The sequence below is a fragment of the Sus scrofa genome, chromosome 18 (assembly GCF_054392235.1).
Source record: "Sus scrofa isolate SSC_HxYL_T2T_F1_AM1 chromosome 18, Sscrofa_HxYL_maternal_Yorkshire_Landrace_v2.0, whole genome shotgun sequence".
In the NCBI taxonomy this organism is placed as follows: Eukaryota; Metazoa; Chordata; class Mammalia; order Artiodactyla; family Suidae; genus Sus; species Sus scrofa.
In genome coordinates, this window is record NC_139400.1 from 48,267,274 (window position 1) to 48,284,142 (window position 16,869).

General features: G+C 44.2%; 1 protein-coding gene across 16 annotated transcripts in view; it reads left to right on the forward strand.

Annotated features, from left to right (window-relative positions):
- LOC102163798 (uncharacterized) overlaps window positions 1-16,869 on the forward strand; it is a 226,164-nt gene that overhangs the window by 145,355 nt on the left and 63,940 nt on the right. For 4 of the 16 annotated variants that reach the window (XR_014834292.1, XR_014834305.1, XR_014834297.1 and 1 more), the window contains 5 exons: window positions 2,084-2,165; window positions 4,927-5,012; window positions 5,388-5,560; window positions 6,032-6,233; window positions 8,388-8,496. The gene's annotated coding sequence lies outside the window, so the exon portion shown is untranslated. Of the gene's footprint in view, window positions 1-2,083; window positions 2,166-3,656; window positions 3,784-4,926; window positions 5,013-5,387; window positions 5,561-6,031; window positions 6,234-8,387; window positions 8,497-12,417; window positions 13,389-14,274; window positions 14,413-15,491; window positions 15,716-16,869 lie in introns of those variants that run through there. The other 12 variants (XR_014834294.1, XR_002340515.2, XR_014834295.1 and 9 more) reach the window with 10 other exon arrangements.

A 16,869-nucleotide genomic window follows, 5' to 3' on the forward strand; every position in this document is an offset into this window, starting at 1 on the left:
TTGTCAAAAAGGATGGCTTAAGATAACAGCCTTACACCAAAATCATTAGGTTTGACAGACATCCTCCCAGATTCAATAGATTTATATTCATTCTTCTTTTTTTAAATTTTACTTATTTATTTTTTTTATTTTATCCCGTGTGGCTTGCAGCATAACTACTCGGCGTTGCTACTATATTCATTTTTCTAATGGAAATTTAAATTATTTCATTCTACGCAAAGTACACTTTGGCAAGTGTGTACCCCAAAGGGTTTACCAGGAAGTGTAATGCTTAACATTAAACTTTCTATTTTGTATGCAAAAATCCCTGGCAGAGTGCCTGATGCTCAAAACATAGTCGCTGTTGGGATAATGCAGATGATGATGGCAGTGGTGCCACAGTGCTATCAACACCATTGGGCAATTTCATGTGCTACCCTCCAAAGAGTAAAAAATCCACCTTATGGAAGGGATGCTATGAAGTATCACAATTAGCCGTCCCCCTAAATGTTTGACAGATGTCTTTCACCATATAACATTAATTGGAATTCCGAAGCCACACAACAGAAATGGCCGTTGTTTAGTGGAATTCATTTTGAGCGGCTTGTGAAATTATTCTCCACAATCTATCAGACAGACTTATCAGTGTTTGACAGCAGCTGAAAATTTGGCTCCTTAGATGTTTTCTAGAGGGATCTCATTAAAAGAATAAAGTGTCTTTTTCAGTTGAGAACATGGGGTGCCTGGCCTAGATCTGGACAGTAGGAGCAGCAGGAGACTGCAGACAGGTAGAGCCTCCTGATGGGCTGCTGGTGGGAGGGCCCGGACGATCGCCCGAGGGCTGCTGTCTTCTGAGCAGCACAGTGACAGGGTGGACACTGGGGTACGTGTGCGTTATGGAGAACGAAGCTCTCTCTGCACTATGCTCCTCAAATAAGTCACGGAGATAACAGAGCTAAGGCAGCTTCATCGATGTGGTTTTTCATGAATGGGATAATTAGCTTTACTGACTATCACTGGGTATAAATTCCCCTTTCTGAGCACTCATGGAAATGTCTAAATTATAAGACAGGCACCCATTATAATAAAATTATATTAAGTTTAACTAACAGGAATCACTTTTTAACACAGATCAAACATTAAGTGCCCAGGAGTTATTTAGAGACTCAAAGATGGCCTAGCTGACTTCCGCATTCAGTCTTCATTGACTGTTCATGTAGTGGATGATATATAGCAACTCTAATTTTATTTATTTATTTTTTTTAGGGTTGCACCCACAGCATACGGAAGTTCCAAGGCTAAGGGTCTAATCAGAGCTACCGCTGCCAGCCTACACCACAGCCACAGCAACATGGGATCCAAGATGCATCTGTGACCTACACCACAGCTCACAGCAATACCGGATTCTTAACCCACTGAGCAAGGCCAGGGATCAAACCCACATCCTCATCGATCCTAGTCAGGCTCATTAACCCCTGAGCCACGAAGGGAATTCCAGTAACTCTAATTCTAAATAAACAAATAATGTGGCTAACCCATTCAGAGCTAGACCTTTGATTGGCATTACTGGATTTAAATCCATACTAATTATAGGACATAGGGTCTATCATTGTCTATATATTGAAAATAAAAAGAGATGCAAAGAGGTTAAGTCACCTGCCCAAAGTATGCAGGTGGTAGGCTGGAGGCCGCACCATTAACCATGGCAACTGCCTCTTCAAGCATAAAAGGAATACGGGGAGAGGGTTCTGGCCATGGTGGCAGCCTTGCAGTTTCCCAGCTCTCCTGGAATGCCCTGAACGCCTTGACCAGAGCCTCTCCAAAGCTCAGCCCTTCCATAGAGGTCATCCTGACTCTGCCCACCCTGGGACTCGGCATCAGACAGAAAACCCTCTCGGATTCAATCCCAGCATAACCGCCATCTCTTAGCCACCTTTCGGAAAGTCACAGGCAAGCTGTCGTTGTTGGCTGCCTGGCCTCCTCTCTCAGCCTCGATTTCCACCCTCCCTGACCCTCGTGGAGTGGCTAGAGAGGAGAACCCAGTGGTTTCTGTACCCATCCCTCCTGTCTTCTCCCGCACATCCTCAACTTTCTTTTCTTTCAGTCACACAGGCAGTGTCCCTGGCCCGCTCTTCTCAGACAACCCTTCAGGTCTCTCAAGAATGTCCCCGTATTCCTCTAAAGAGGTAACTTGTCCGCCTGTAGTGTTTAAACAATTTGGTTTCTTAAGCAATTTCCATATTCCCCATATAAATTTTGGTTACTATTAACTGTGATAGAAGGAGTTCTAAGAAAGTAACATCTATAAAGCATGATTTTCTGTCAGGAGTTCTCCTAGACAATATACCTGTCAAGATCATAGAAGGCATTAATCAAATGATGTTTCCATATCTATTCTTTCCATTTGATTCATTAGGAAAGAGACCCTCAGTGAGGTGAAGCTACTCACCCTGTTCACACAAACCTAAATTATGGCACCAAAAATAAAGCCCAAGTCAGCTTCCTCCCCAACCTATGTTCTGGTCATTACAGATGTGCTTCTGACACCTCGGTGAGCATATCCTCCACCTGGGAGTCTTGCTAAAACGCAGGTCCTGAATCATAAGGTCTGAGGTGGAACACAGGATTTTGCGTTTGTAACGAGCTTCCAGGTGAGAAGAAGCAGTTGATCTGAAGACCATGGGTTACGTCACGAGGCTCGACTAAACTTTTCTTCACAGTGAAAAGCCCATGCTCAGGTCATCCGCTCCAAATGCCACGATCCCATGTCTGGAATCAAAACAAGCACATACCAACTTGATGCCACTCAAACGTGTAGTGCAGTGTTTCCTCAAGTGTGCACCTTGGGTCACTGTCACAGAATTCCCTGGAGTGCTTGTTCAATGCGACTGTCTGGCATCACTTCAGCCCCTCTGGAGCAAAATCATGTGAGGCAGGACCTGAGAAGCTGCACCTATGACAAACTCCCCAGGCTCTTGTTATCAGATTCAAGTTTAGGAAGAACTAGAGTAGCCCAGGGGTAGAAGGGTGGGAAGGAAAATGATGGAGATGGAGACCTATTGAGAAAGCCCTGCAGACGGGACAGCCCGAGTGACAAAAGAACGCTTTCTGTAAAGTGGGTGTCAAAGTGGAGCTAACGCTGAACGGATGGATCGTTAAGCTTTAGATTTGGAAGAGGGCCAAGCGACTAGGTATTGACGGGCAGATCATCCAGGAGATCTCGAGAAGCTTATTCTCTGCTCCTGGTAAGGAAGGAGCCACAGTATTTTTATCCTCTTGGATAGAAACTTGAGGGATACTAGATATTAAATTGATCCACACTTAAGATGTTTTCTTGGCGTTCTTGTAGAGACGAGGAATAGAAATAAACTTTAATCTGCAAAGCATTTTCATCGTGTATATTAATAGTCATGACATGATCCCCACCCCCCGTACGTGGCCTCAGAGGGTGTATAAAGGCAAGGACTTCCCACTCGTAGCTCACAAGCGAACAGACTGAGTCCCTGGGAGTGGTGGTATTGTCAGGACCAAACCTCTGGTCTCCAGCATTGTGACTTGACTCTTCAACCAGTCCAAGAGCTCCCAGACATGGCTATACATTAAAACTACTGAGAGACCCTCCCTGAGGCCTGCTGGGTCATAACCTTTGATGGTGGCCTGGTCATTTGTGTTTTTAGAACAATACCACAGATGATTCTTATGAAGTCAGTCTATGAAACCAAGTTTGGAAACTCAACTAAATTATGTGGCATAGAAAGAGCTTCCTATGACTGCAAGGGACATATGGAAAGAAAAGAACTAAAGGTACTAGGACCCTGGGGCCCCTTCTGAAGATAGGAATTATCAGACCCCTTTTAAAGTCTTCCTTGCTTACAAGTAAGGTTTCATAACTGCTGGAGGTGGGAAGCTTAAGTGATTTGCCTTTGAAAAATTGGTCAAGAGAACATAGCTCAGAACCTAGATGGTTTTATTAGCAAGTCTTTTAAGGTTAATGGAGAAATTTAAATGTCTGTAACTATTAGATATGGGGAAATTTGCAGGGCTGCTGCAGTGCTGGATTTGGGATCAGCTCTGAGTTTAAGTCCTTACTAGCTGTGTGGCTTTGCCTGAGTCAACTCATCTCTAAGACATTCAGCCACTTTTTCTCCAGAACATAAAAAATATGGGAAAAGATGAGTGAAAACATATCATCAGTGCTCTTGGATCAATGGGCTGGAGATAAGATAAGAAATAGGAGGCTCCTATGGCTGCTGGCAAGATCCAAAATAACTCACACTCTAGGAAAGCCCTGCTGTCAGTGGATCTGGCCTTCCAAATTGACAGATGGGACAGCAAACTGAGCAGTAAGGTTGGGGAGTCTCCAGACACTTCCTCAGGGTTACAGTGTCTGAAATTTTATCATTTTAACATTTAGAGACTGCTCTTCAGAACTTCTCTGCTTATGCTTTTCTTTGAAATATGAGAAAGCCCTAATGAGCCAACTTGGTGCTATATTTTAATTGTCTGTTTTATGAAGAACCACAAGAACATGTGTGTGGGGAGGGTGGATGACATGGGGACACCGGAGAAGAAATGTGGCGAGAGAGAAAGTGGCATAGGAAAGGGGAGTGAGAGGTGCTGAGGCCACGTTCTGCTGGCTTCTCAACATCTCCCTCACTGTAGACTTAGCTGCACCCACGGGTGAGATGAACTTCTGGTGCCCCCTAACGGTGGGACATTTGCTACCAGAAGTCTGCTTGAACCTGGCATCAGGCTCCTCAGATGGGGCAGGTAGGCCATCTCAGTTAAGGGGGAACCTGTGTAATGACGAGTGTCGTTAAGAAGGTGGCCAATGTGCCATAGCAGGGGACACAGCCTTTTATGAGGAAAAAAATGTGCTGTTCATGTGGGACCAATCTGTGTTGTCCCTTGAAGAAAATGATGTCTCACTGCAGTGTTTGCTTATAGATGACTCACCAGGAAATCAGCTGTGGCTTTCACTGATTCCCAATGGGAAACATCCACTGTGGCAGGAAAAATACCAGGGGAGTGCGGTAAGTTGAAGTAGGGTCCCACGTTGGTTTTTTCTCCCCCCCCCCCAAAAAAAAACTGTAAGATACAGCACAGTAGCATTTTCTCTCAGAAGAGAGAGATCTAGTTAGTTGTTAATCATCAGTGTCTTCATTTGCTCATCTCTTCTGCTCAGGTGAACTGGCCGGCCTGCCTTTAATGGACCGAAACAGGAGTCAGCAAACAGATGGCAATTTCAGGCTATCACGCTCTAGCTGTTACCAATAGCTAAAAATGCAAAAATTATATTAAAACATGCATGTCTCATTTCACACACCACAGTACCCATTATCATTATGTTAGAGGCTCTAGATTCTGATTTTAATAAATTAATTTAACCACTTTCTATCTCTTTATAGAGGACCTTAAAATCCCAAACGACTCAGTTTGAGACATATGCAGTTATTTTCTGGTGGATCAAATGTCCTGATTAATAAATAGCTATTACCATATAGAGACGTTACATAGGCACTAACAATTTTCAAAGGATTAGAACAAAATCAACTCAACACTACAATAATCCTGAAAAAAGGTAAAAATCTTAGAGTCACATACATTGTTCTAATATAAATTTTTTAAGCCCTGATTTAATTTTAATAAATAGTTTTAAAAGTTTTCTTTAATTGTTACTTTTTATCAGCATGTTATGAAATTTGATGTTTAAGAAGGAAAAGGAGGAAGAGAGTTGAAGAAAGTATTTTATGATTTATTAAGATATGAGTACTAACACTTCCTTCCTCACATATAGAAAAATTGGAACTAAAAAATATTGAAATTACAGTATAAGGAAATTCATAGTAGGACGTGTCCCTGTGATTGTCAGCCAGCCCATAGATTTCAGAAAAGCAAAAATGGCTTACTAGAAAAAGAAGAAATTAGTCTCTATCCTGATGGCAAGTTGTGGAAGTGCCAGCATGGCTACAGGAGCAATCAAAAAGAAAGTTTGGTCTTGGGCTCTCATGAGTGAATAGTAAAAGTGTTTCCGTTGTCCCCTCTTCAATAGGTCAGTGCCCGGACTGTACCAGTCATGAAAGAGTTTGGATATCATGTCTGTATTTGAAGAGGCTTGAGACCATCAGCAAAACTAGGCCAAGGCAGCTTATTCATTGCATCAGAGCTGTCAGTGAGCTGCTTTAAGCTGCATTTAACAGTTAACTTGAAACTGGCTGAAATGAAGAAACGGAATGATTATAACCCGGAGGAAGGTAGGCTCCCATATCATTTGACTGTTAACCCCTCACCTTTGTCCTCATCCTTACGCCAGCTCCCCTTCAGGCCATCAGCAGGGTGGCTGCAGCAGTGTTTGCCCTTTGTAGGTTCATAGCATCATCTATAGGATGAGAAATCACACATTCCTAAGGCTCTGTCTAAATGTGATAAAACTTCCCTCACAAAACATGAATAACCTCCCGCTGGAGTTTCTTTGACCTATGCTGGTGTCCCATACATACTCCTGAACAACCCTATAGCAGTTTTTTTCTATTAAGTACAGTTGGTTTACAACATTGTGTCAATTTCTGCTGTACAGCAAAGTGACCCAGTCATATCTTTTTTTTTCTCATAGTATCTTCCATCATGTTCAACCCTATAGCTATTGATTGACTTAGGCCCGGGTTTCTGAACTAATTCCTGGCAAAGACTGTGGGGTCGAACCAAGAGTTCTCACTCTTGTGTGTGCCCTGCAATCTCTTGGAGGGCTTGGCTCCAAAGTTTGTGATTCAGTAGGTCTGGGGTGGGAACACAGAATTTTCATTTCCGTAACTATTATTTTAGAAATAACGGAGTTCCCATCATCGTGGCGCAGTGGAAACGAATCTGACCAGGAACCATGAGGTTTCGGGTTTGATCCCTCGCCTCACTCAGTGGGTTAAAGATACTGGCGTTGTCGTGAGCTGCAGTGTAGGTCACAGACGTGGCTCAGATCTGGCGTTGCTGTGGCTGTGGTGTAGGCCAGCAGCTGTAGCTCCGATTAGACCCCTAGCCTGGAAACTTCCATATGCCACAGGTGCGGCCCTAAAAAGACCAAAAAAAAAAAAAAAAAAAAAACTTAAAAACAAGGGGAATTCCTGTAGTGGCTCAGTGGTTAACAAACCCGGCTATTAACCATGAGGTTGCGGGTTTGATCCCCGGCCTTGCTCAGTGGGTTAAGGATCCGGCGTTGCCATGAGCTGTGGTGAGGCTCGGATCCCATGTTGCTGTGGCTGTGGCCAGCAGCTGTAGCTCCGAATGGACCCCTAGCCTGGGAACCTCCATATGCCACAGGTGCGGCCCTAAAAAAAGACAGAAGACAAAAGAAAAAAGGAAAAAAAAAAAACCTAGATTTTTCCTGGTGATACTGATGCCTCTGTCCAGGATCACTGTTTGATTTGAGAACCAGTGGATTAGACCAATCACAAGTGCAGATTATGGTTTAGGAGAAGGGCTTGCAGTCCTAACAAGCTCTTCCCAAGTGATGCTGATGCTTTGGGTTCACAGACTGTGAGTAGCACAGCCCAGGAGGTCTCCTCAAACTCTCTTCCCTAGTCCTGTTCATTCCTCTTTCCAAAGCACACTCTCCCCACCTCCAACCCTATGCCCAGAATCCTTTTGTAAGATGAGTACTTCCTCCTCCCGGAGAATAGAGAGCAGCGCTTTCAGCCTACCTGGGCATAACCAACAAAGGAACACCTACATTAGACAGCCTTGCAACCCATCTGTGGTGGATATGTCACTCTTTGGGGCAAGCTCTGGGTTCAGGTATAGAGGAGCAAAAAGGCATTAATATGGTACTAGGGTCCAGGCATCTCAGACTGAGGCAGCCTCCTCCCAGCTAAATGCCTGGTGTCAGGGTAACCGCAAGACTTGGTATCAAAAAGTCAGTATAATCTGCCCCTCCACCCCCACCCCCCGGGTCTGCACCTGTGGCATATGGAAGTTCCCAGGCTAGGGGTCGAATCAGAGTTGTAGCCACTGACCTACACCAAGCCACAGCAATGCCAGCATCTGTGACCTACACCACAGCTCACAGCAACGCTGAATCCTTAACCCACTGAGTGAGGCCAGGGATTGAACCCAAGTCTTTATGGATACTAGTCGGGTTCATTACTGCTGAGTCACGATGGGAACTTCCAAGTCATTATAATCTTGAATTGACAGAGAACTTTTTTTTTCAATAAGATCTTTCTTTGAAAAGGCTTTAATGGCACTATAGTAAACTTTGCAATTTATTACAAAAATATCATGACATGAGTGATCTCTTTACTCCTAATGCACTGGTTCTGGTCTCGGAAGGGAACATGTCGGCTGGGAGTGATGTAGGAATTCCTCACTGTTCTCAGCCTTCCCTTTCATCTATTCTTTGCTTAAATTGTTCTCTTTAGAAGCCAGAAGAGACAGTGGAAATGAATCACCCCCAAGTCCTCAATGACGGCAATGAATTACACTCATGAGAAATGACCGCATCTAAGGCAGGCAGGAGGTCCAATGCAGGTAATCACAGTGCAATTACAGCATCAGGCTGAACAGCCCTGAGCCAGGCCAGATGATGTATGGCTTTGCTGAAGGCGAACAGGGTAAGAGCACTTGCTAGCAGCAGCTAAGGCTTCCTTCTGATCAGCAAATAGCACACTGGATTTTCTCAAGAACAAGGTGAAGTACTTCTGTGAGGCTCCTTCAACCATGTGACATGCTAAAGCAATCACTTACTAAATGGTGCAGGTCAAAGAAAGAGAAAAATAAACCTCGAGAAGACCTGGTTACTGTACCCCTTGGACTGCCTCCAGCAGCTCCAGAAACCCCTTGAGCAAAAGGAAGTGGAAATAGAGGAAGTGGATGCTGGCTTAGAACACGTCTGGAGGAGAATAGCATTAAACATCTTGGCCCAGGACCTCCTATTCAGGAGTAAGCAGAGCGCTCCCATGTCTGCATCTTTCCATTAAAACCCCAGCAAAGTGGGAAGGGCTGCAAAGCTGGCTGCGTAAATGTGACAGAAGGAGAGAGGAATATGCGTGGACATAGACAGCCAAGATTGCTCTGGGGTTGACCAGTCTCTGAGGGCTGTATTGCTGAGTGGTCAGTGTGAGAGAGGACATACTTTATTCTGTTTCATTGTGTTTTGTTTTTTTCTTTTGCCACCTTTTATTAGGGCCACACCGGCAGCATCTGGAAGTTCCCAGGCTAGGGGGTTGAATTGGAGCTGTAGCCGCCAGCCTACACCACAGCCACAGCAATGCAGGATCCAAGCCGCATCTGCAACCTGCACCACAGCTCACAGCAACGCCAGATCCTTAACCCAAAGAGCGAGGCCAGGGATTGAACCCACATCCTCATGGATACTAGTTGGATTCATTTCCACTGCGCCACATTGGGAACTCGAGGACACATTTTATTTACTAATTGTCACTAGGGCTGTGTTGAGAGAGTTTCCTCTCAGTGGCAAATGGCTCTCTTATGAATAGCCCTATTGAATATGAAAAACAGGACTTGGGCATAGTCCAAGAGAAAAATGTTAAGGCAAAGCAAAGATAAATGGCTCTGCTTAGTTGTGAAACAGTTTAATAGATGAAGACCTGACAGTTGAGAGAAGAGGTAGGAAAAAGTTCTCATGAGGGGACACAGTGGGGAGTCAGCAGTGTGGTGGGAGACTCAGCGGGATGTTTTCTCTGGGTCAGAGGATAGCTGATAACGCATTAGGGATAGTGATTCCTGACAACACAACTACAAGTTTCTTCTCGTTTTGTGCTGCAATTTCTCTGCTATCCTTAAATATTTTCAGTAGACATCAATTAGACACAACCCACCTTGTATTAGTGATGGCTTGGGGGTTGGTGAAAAAATATGCCTCGTTCATACTTAGGCGAAGTTGGTGTGTCTCTTACCCCAGCTGCAGATGTATGAACTCCTAGATTACCAAAGGGAAACAGCAACGCTTCAATTGATAAAAGTCCCCAAATTAATAGTTGCATATACTTCATTAGAGATTTTAAAGGAAGTTTTCACTTGTTTTGTTTTGATTTAAGTAAACAAGACTTGCAGGACCCCTGAAGGTGTAAATAGCCCTTATCGTTTGAGAGGTTACATGATTAAGCTGCCAGAGGCACTGTTTATGGGTGTCCTCTGAAGGGACAGAGTGTTCATGTCTTTAACGAGAAGGGGAAATAATTTTCAACCACGTCTCCGTCTGGAAGGTACCCTGTTGCTAAAGCTTATAAAACCCTTCCCACTGCCACGGCCTCGATGAGAAGTGAAGCGGTGCTGCTGAAGCAGAGAGTGGCAGGTCCTCGGCGAGGCTCAAGCTTCGGGACCAGGTAGTGATGGCTGTCAGCAGCCAGGGCAATCCTTTGTGCAAAAGAGCATCAGAGAAAGCAAATATGCTTAACTGCCCCAATTCGGGAATGAATGACTGAAGACTGACATGGGCAGCTGTGGAGGTGAGAGCGTGCCGAGACTAGGAAACAGGGCCTTGAAAGCAGGAGGAGATCATCCTAGAGCGAGAGAGGAAGTAGAAATGCAAGAGATCTGAAAGTACAGAAGGAGTGCCTGGAGAACTGGGCAGAACTGAGGTCGTTCTTGGTGGAGACTTAGAATTAATGTCAGAAATTGTAATGTGTCATTTATAATTTGTTATGTGTAATTTCGCTTAAACTGTCTGCGTAGTGAACTATAGATGGAGTTCTTATTTTAGTACCAAAATATAGGTTCTGTCATTTACAACAGTTTGCCTACGCTGTTCGCATAAGTGCTTGGGTTGCAGAAACCCTCTGGGTATTAAGATAAAGACACCTTGTGGACACCATGGCTTATACCCTGTCCCCCACTTTCCCACACACACAGATGAACACATGATCATGGAAGATTCTGGAGCTCAAATGGAGCATAAAATTTAGATAGCCTATTAGTTTTTCATCCAAGCCAAAAGCTCACGTTCATCAAGAAACACACCCAACCCATCCACACACACAGAGCTTCCACATTTAAAAATTGAAGGATAAAATGCTAGTTTAAAAAATCAAATATGCTCTCTTTACTGCCAGTACATTTTGCTTCTTAAAATTGTTGCCTGCCTCTTTTCAGTGAGGAGAGACTACACTGGGTGGGGAAATCAAATTTTTAAGAGAATCTGAAGCTCCACATCCTAAAATAAGGTAGAGAAAATATTGCTAAGTATACTTTCTCAAAAAAGATGAAAGAAACATATTCTAGAAAAAATAATAAACAAAGGAAATAAATAGGCAATTTGTAAGAGATAAAATACAAAAGGCTAAGAAACACCTCAAAAATAAGCAAAAAATGCAAATGAATACAAAATACCATTTTTTTCACATCTCAAACTGGCCAAGTTTAGGAACAAAGTGCCTATTCTTGGCAGAGGCATGAGGAAACTGGCTTTTTCTGGCACAGAGATGGGGAGAGCACATGGACAGCCTTCTGGAGAAAGTGTTGGTCTGGGTATCATGAACCAAAAAATGCACATACTCTTTGGCCCCGTAATTCTACTTCCAGGAATGCTTCCTAAGAAAACAATCAGATCATCAAGTAAAAGATGTTTACTGAATCATTGTGTAGGATAATTGCTTTTTTGTTCATTTTCAACAATAAAAATATGTCTGCATGTTATGTACACTGATACAATGGAATATAATTCTGTCACTTAGAAGTGTGATAAAAATAGGATTTCCCATTGTGCCTCAGCGGTAAGGAACCCGACTAGTTATCTGTGAGAGTTCAGGTTCAGTCTCTGGCCTCTCTCAATAGGTTAAGGGATCCGGCGTTGCTGTGAGCTGTGGTGTGGGTCACAGATGCGGCTCAAATCCCGCGTGGCTGTGGCTGTGGCAGAGGCCAGGTACTATAGCTCGATTAGGCCCTTCGCCTGGGAACTTCCATGTGCTGCAGGTGCGGCCCTAAAAAGACCCAAAAAAATGTGATTAAATAGATTTTATGGGCATGAAAGGATGTTCACAGTATATTACTATGCCAACATCAAGTTACACGGAGTATAGTAAGATACTGTTTAGGAAAATGGTAAAAATGACAACATTTTACACACCCTTGCACATGCATGTGGGAGAGGGAAGAGAAGGAAGAATTTACACTAAAATGCTGTCAACAATTTCATATATCTGGGAGATGAGATTATGAATCATTTTTCCTTCTACTTTATATGTCCTGAGTTTTCTATAAATGTAAATTAATTATGTAGCATTCATAATGAAAAGAAAAAGTGTACCTTCTTTCACTTCCATCAAAGGGAGACTGGATTCTTTTGTAACTCAATTAGTGTTATTATTGTTACCTGTGGTTGCTTTTCTCAATGACAACAAAACTAATATCCAAGCCTTTTTATAGCCATGTGTGATCTGTATCTGAATGGGTCTACTAAAGGCTAAACTGCTTTCACATTCATCCTCGTAGAGAACCTGAAGGAGGATGGAGGACAGCTGTGTTCATAAGAGGAGAAAACATGGCCCAGAAATCAGCGACAATTTCCCTCACGTTTAAGGAGGAATTAAAGGCAGCTCTGAGTGGGGGAAAAAAGCAAGACTCCCGACCGTTGTTTTGAATAAAAGTTGATTTCCCCTCGGATGTCAGTGGTAATTTTCTCATCAGTGCAGCCTCAATAGCATGTGCCTTTGGCCACACAAAAAGAATTATTTCCTCTGGTTTTAAAAGCATCTTCCTTGAACTGGAAACACATTTGCACATGGACAGCCCTGGGCCTGGCGTGAATGTTGTGTTTCACTCCCCGACCGGGTACTCCGGCTACCCTCTGAGCTCCGTCTGTCCTCAAGAAATCATTCTCCTTCTACCAGGAAGAAAACGTCTCCAGTAAGAAGGCGTCAGCAGCTCCAAGTGAGAAGAAGAACACAAAACCTGATACAAGCAGCTTTGACTCTTCACATCTCTGAGCCTTACCTTCCTGCACAATAAAGTGGTGCTAAGCCAGGCAGGGGAGATGAACAGGTGGAGTGTGACAAGCATGGCGCCAGGGACTCAGCCAGAGGGCGCTCTCTCCCCAGACTCCTGCACCACCTGCCACTTGTCGGTTCCACTCCCTGCAGGAGGCTCTGGTCCACCATCATCTGATCATCCCCACAATTCTCAATCTAGATGAGAGCTCAGCCGGGGAGGATTTACCGTGAAGTCAGGAGGTTGAAACTTTGGGGCTTTTCCTTTTGGGCTCCCATTGGGGAGATGGGCGTTTTGCTGAGAACCGTAGCATGTTCTGTGTGCAGAAGGGAAGAGAGGTTATAAGCAAAAGGATTTCCGCATAAGCATCCATGGAAAATTGCCTGAAAAGATCTCCGAGGAAAGAAGCATGATCTCCAAGACTCTAGTAATCTGCCATGATTTCTTTTCACATTCCAAACAAATATTTACCTTCATATCTAATTGCATGTTTGTATTCTGTAGTTGCTAAGAGGCGTCCCTAAATTATATAAACTCACAAAACCTGGATCCTTTATGAGACCTTAGTTCGCGTCTCTTACCATCCCTACCTGGACCTCTGATTGGAGCAACAGTGAGATTGCTACCTCCAATAAGTCCTCTCCAATAAGAAACCACTCTAAATTAGATCGTGTACACCAGCAGAGATGCTGTGACCTTGAACATCCCCTCACGGGTTATATTTCTGCTCCCTGGGCCTGCACAGAATATGTGCTCCTTCTGAGCTTGCTTTCTAGGCCAGGCACCCAGCCTTGAGTTTTCTCCCCTCTGTTTGCCTCCCCAGGTCACTGCAGTCCCCCCTTCAGACTGGTGCCCAGGGCTGAGGGGCCTGATTAACCAGCATGTGGCAGGCTTGTTGTCACCACCTCCAGTAATGCCGGGCAGAGTTTGTCCTTGAAAAAGTGTCATCACCCTAAAAAAGCCCAGGTCAAAAGCAATTTTCCATAAGAAGGTGATGAACTTCCCTGTGGCACTTCCAGGGCCAAGACTGCTTCAGCCAATCCACTGTCCATCAGTTGGGAGCCAGCCGATGGCACAGACCCAATTCTGCCTACTGGAAGGTCAGGGCTGATGTGGGGACATAGTCAGGTCCTAACGTGCAGGGAGGTCAGCCTGCAGAAGGAGCAGAGAGAATGGTGCCATCTTTTGCTTGCTTTTGGGGGGGGGCTCACAGTCTGCTGTCCACACTGCCTTCTCTGGGTTCCTTTCATTGCAGCCTTAACAACCGGCCTATCAGTGCCTTCCCTCATGTTATTGAAAGGGCACTTTGTGGATAGGTGTTCAGAGGGAGAGGTTGCTTCCTCTGCTCTTGTCTACCCACAGTTCCCTCCAACCCCCAGTCAAAGGAGGAATGAAGCCACACTGCCTCCTAAAAGCTGCCTGGGACTGGAAGGGGCCTTCTCGATATCTTCCTCCCAGGATTTCCTGATACACAAGGACCCTCTGCTGATGTAACAAAAGGTACCAGAAGCCAGTTTTGTAGTAGGGATAACTGGCCAAATAGGCATGACACCTGATAAAGCTGTGATGTAGTCAGGGTGCCAGTGCTTCCAGGCACCACTGACACACACCCCGCCCCCCTCCGTACTCCCGTACTGCAGTGGCAGCCTGTGGACTTTCTCTGGTGGTGCAGGCCATTACAACTAATCAAAGCGTAAATAAAAAGGATGTCCTAATTGAAACAGGCAAATGCAGGTAGCCCAAGCAGTTTCTCTCACTCCCTCTGTCTCTGTCTCTCTCTATATATATATTTATATGCTACTTTTATGAAGTAAGGAAGCCTTAAACAAGGGAAGGTATTTCTGGCATGTTCCCATCCAGCTTGCTTTCCCTAGTGAGTGTGACTCAATTTTGTCTTATGTCAGAACTCTCAAGTCAGATTGTGTCCAAAGCCAAGTGCCTTCATAGATCTGGGTCTTCGTTACAAAGAGCATGTGAATGGCAGTGAAACAGAATTACGCTACTTGTGATGTACCATGACCCGTAAAAATTCAGATTAACTGGAAGAGGGATAATAGCTAACAACAGTTAAAAGGCTAAATTTCAGTTTTCGGAAATAAGCCAACATCGATTAAAAAGGCAGATTGGTTTTGACAGCTCATAGTTTGAGTGCAATGAGATAAACAACACTGGTTAATAAGTTCTGTCATGGAAGACCAAGCAGATGCTATTTCATGCTTACTTGAATTGACCGAAGAAGATTACAAAACAGCGCACTGAAACAACCATTAAAATAGCCACTTGCTCATCCCACCTAGAGCCTAACAAAGTTCAGGTGAACCGAAATTACTCCTTGGTTTCATTCATCCTCACACCCATTCATCCAGTCACCAGTCACACCATCCATCCAGCAAATATTTGTGCCTAGTTCGACATTCTGAGTCACATCAGCAGGAACTGGCTCCCTCCTACTTCTCCCTTCCCTTCTCCCTTGTGTTGGTCAGCACAGGGGCCTAGGCTATACTTTGTGACCCAAATTACTGCCAGGCAGATGGGCACCATCTGGGCAATCAAGGTCAGATTCTCAGAATCTTTTCCAGGACAGGTGCCAGGAGCAGAAAGCTGGATTGGATCATTTGCTGAAATGCCCAGCAAAGACGGTGTGGAGCTCGGGAATGGCTGCATACAGCACTGGAGTCACGAGGTCAACAATGCTAGAAGCTGGATTTGGATCAGGATGAAGCAACAGGCAACGATGGGCCAGGGAAGAAGATCACATCCACACCATGCAGAAGAGGCAGAGTCTAGGGAGAATAAGCTAATGGTGGGAATTTGTTTTCCTACTATTATGAATAATTCCTTTGAGCCCCGTTAGGCTTATCTTGGTGGCTGGCTGTCAATTCAAGGCATTTTAATTTAATTTTGGTAATAAGAGGAAGAGAAGGCCAGAAAGATGAAAAACAGACAGGAATACAATAGGTTGAGATGAAGGCAATCTTGCTCATCCATGGAAAACTTTTATATACATAAAAAATTAAAAATATGCAAAATGTAAAGTGTGTGCCAAGGGAGTTTGGTACCAATTTTTTACATGGCCTTCATTTGCTTCATATCATAACTAAGCCAAAGATCATTACCATGTCCTGATTGGATGCAGACTCCAGGTTTTTTAATAGCTTGGATGGGAGCCAGATGCATTTTATAGTAAACCTTCCAGGACTTGACATTAATTACCAAGGCTGAGGCAAAACTAAGGCACGAAAGAAGACAGTAAGAACATTCGGGGAGACTTGTTCTTTAAGTGTGTGTGCAGCGGAAGTAGGGGGCATCCTGTCTGCAATTCTGAAACCACTGTAGCTAAGATAGGTGACGGATTTAGATTTCAATCCCAGCTCTGTCTTACTATCTTGGGTCTCTGTTAACTCATCTGTCAAATATGCATGATAATATCTCCTTCCCATGGGCGGGGTGGTTTCCTCAAGCAGCTCGACCTTGTTTTTATAAGGGTGCTCAGGGCCCTTAATGTGGGTGCAGGGGTAGACCGAGGAGGTTGTTTTGAAGCTTCATGTCCACCATACTCCTTTTACTCTGGTTTTGTGGTTGTTTGGGAGAATAATGAACTTATTGGGGAGACAATAGCCCTTCCAAGTCATCCTTTGATCACCTAACAAACTTCATGTAAAAGTCAAAACAGTAAATATTTTAGGCTTTATGAGTCACACAGACTTTAGGAACTGCTCAATTCTGCCAGGTAATGCAAAAGCAGCCAGAGACAATCGGTAAACAAGTAAGTGTGGCCATGTTCCAGTGAATATCTATTTACAGCACACAGAGGACCAGATTTGGCCCACAGGCCATCTCTGCCAACCAATTGAGAAAGCATAGAGTTATTTTGGTAAATCGGCAATATAGCTATGTTGCTGATTTCTGACATGTAGGACCTGCTCCATAAAGGCTTCTCTAGCCATTTGGTCTTTA